General features: G+C 34.8%; 1 pseudogene; it reads right to left on the reverse strand.

The window, feature by feature from the left end:
- Positions 1-1,868: 1,868 nt before the first annotated feature.
- LOC108387183 (large ribosomal subunit protein eL34-like) lies at positions 1,869-2,216 on the reverse strand (annotated as a pseudogene).
- Positions 2,217-2,789: the final 573 nt, after the last annotated feature.

The raw sequence follows: 2,789 nt of genomic DNA on the forward strand, positions 1-2,789 counted from the left end.
ATTATGTTTCATTTATGTGGTTTGTACGCTTGGGGAATTTTCATATCTGGTCTCCATTTTGTATTTAATTTTAACAATGTCCTCTCAGTTCATCCGTAACAATGCATATGGCAGGAGTTTCTTTCTTTTTAAAAGTTGGGTAATATCTCATTGTATGTATACACATTTTCCTTATCCATTCATCTGTTAATGGACATTTGGATTGTTTTCATACCTTCACTGCTCTGAATAATGCTACAGTGAACATGGGAAGGCAGGTATTTCTTCAAGATCCTTATTTAGAATCTTTTGGATATATACCCGTAAGTGGGATTGCTGGATCATGTGGTAGTTCTATTAGTAACTTTTTGAGGAACTGCCATACTGCTTTCCACAGCAGCTGCACCATTTCACATCCCTCAAAACAGCCCACTTGGGTTCCAGTTTCTCCATGTCCTCTCTAATATTTACTGTCTCATTTTTTTGATACAGCCCTTCTAACAGGTGTGAGGTGTTATCTCACTGTGGTTTTCATTTGTACTTCCTATTTTCATTTTCCTATTGGCCATGTACATGTCTTTTTGGAGAAATGTTTATTCAGATCCACTGTTCGTTTTTTAATCAGGTCTTTTTTTTTTTCCTGCCATTGAGTTGTAGAAGTTTCTTATGTATTGTGTATATTAACCCCTTATTAGATATATGGTTTGCAAATATTTTCTCCTATTCTGTACACAGAATTTTCACTCTGCTGTTTCCTTATCTGTGCAGAAGCTTTTGGGTTTGATTGATTTACCAGCTTGTTTTTGTAGCCTGTGCTCCTGGTGTCACATTCTAGAAAGCTTTGTCAAGATCAATGCCAAGAACTTTTCTCCTATGTTTTCTTCTAGGAGTTTCACAGTTTCAGGTCTAATGTTCAAGTCTTTAATCCATTTTGAATTGATTTTGTGTATGGTACAAAATAAGGATCCAATTTCATTCTTCTGCATGTGGACATCCAGTTTTCCCAGCAACATCTGTTGAAAAGATTGTCTTTTCCCTTTGTGTATTCTCAATACTCATCGAAAATTAGTTGACTGTTTTTGAATGGGTTTGTTTCTGGGCTCTGTTCTGTTCCATTGTCTCTATGTCTGTCTTTATACTATACTGCTTTAAGTACTGTAACTTTGAAATATATATTAAAACCTGAAATTGTGATGCTTGTGTGTTACCTCTAGTATTGTTCTTTCACAAGATCACTTTGGCTATTCTGGGACTTTTAGAATTTTTTCTGTAAAAAGTGAATTTGGGATTTTGATGGGGATAGCACTGAATCTCTAGATTACTTTGGGTAATATGAACATTTTAATAATAACAAGTCTTCCAATCCATGAACACAAGTGTCTTTCCATTTATTTGTGTCTTCTTTAATTACTTTTATCAATGTTTTGTAGTTTTCAGTGTGCAAGTCTTTCACATATTTGGATGTTAATTCCTAAGGATTTTATTCTTTTGATGCAATTTTAATGGGATTGTTTTGTTAATTTCCTTTTCAGAAAGTTTGTTAGTGTATAGAAAGACAGCTGATTTTTGTATGTTCATTTTGGGTCCTGAAACTCTACTGAATTTATTTTTTTATTCTAACAATTTGTGTGTTTGTGTGTGTATGTGTGCATGTGTGTGTGGGGGGGGGGTGGGGGGCACTTTAGGGTTGTCTGCATACATGATCATGTCATTTGCAAACAGAGATCATTTTACTTCTTACTTTCCATTTTGAATGACTTCTTTTTTTCTTTTTTTTTTCTTCCTAATTGCACTGGCTAGGGCTTCCATTAGTATGAGTACTATGTTTTTTGTTTTCTTAACAAAACAAGTCTTTAAATATTATTTATTACTCAAAAATCTTCATCTTCTTATTTAGCTTTCTGACTCTGTGCTTATGCCACCAATATTTTCACAATTATTTTCTGTTCTTCAATAAGGATAGCATGCTTAATCCTGTCACAAACACATTTAGCACTCACGAAATCACCATAGATCCTGCTAATGTTTTTTCCATCTTAGACGACCTTGTTATGAACTTCAGGTCATACAGCGTGAACTTCTCAAAGTTGACCAGGGCACATGCCACAAGCAGATTTTGGTGCTTTCTCAACCTTCTTGGTATAAACAAATATATTACCAGAGATTTGGGACAGTCCAGTTTTGTTAAAGGCTGTATTGTAGGACAACTTATGATGGTATGTCAAATGCTGGACCATTCTGAGTGCACCCAGACACTGTCCTTGGAGAGGAAAAAAATAAGTGAGTTCAAGTCCTATGTTGAATGGAAATGGCAAGAGTGGGAATCCTTGTCTTGTTCTTACCTTAGATGAAGGGGCTTCATGTTTTTACTGTTGAATATGATGTTACCTGTAGGCTTGGTCACAACTGACCTTTATTTTGTTGAGGTACACTCCCCATACCTAATTTCTTGAGTGTTTTGATCATAAAAAGATATGAATTTTGTCAGATGCTCTTTCTGCATCTAAGATGATCATAGATTTTTATCCTTCCTTCTGTTAATGTGGTGTATCACATTTGTTGATTTGCACATGTTGAACCATCCTTGCATCACAGGCATAAATCCCATTTGATCACAGTGTATGATCCTTTTAATACGCTATTGAATTTGATGAGAATTTTTGCATGTATGTTCACAAGGAATATTAGCCTGTAATTTTTATTTTCCTGTAGTATCCTTGTCTGATTTTGACATCTGGATATTACTGACTTTGTAAAATGAGTTTGAAAGTGTTCCTCTTCAATTTTTTGGAAGAGTTTGAGAATGGTTG

This window comes from Manis javanica, chromosome 13 (assembly GCF_040802235.1).
Source record: "Manis javanica isolate MJ-LG chromosome 13, MJ_LKY, whole genome shotgun sequence".
NCBI classification, from domain to species: domain Eukaryota; kingdom Metazoa; phylum Chordata; class Mammalia; order Pholidota; family Manidae; genus Manis; species Manis javanica.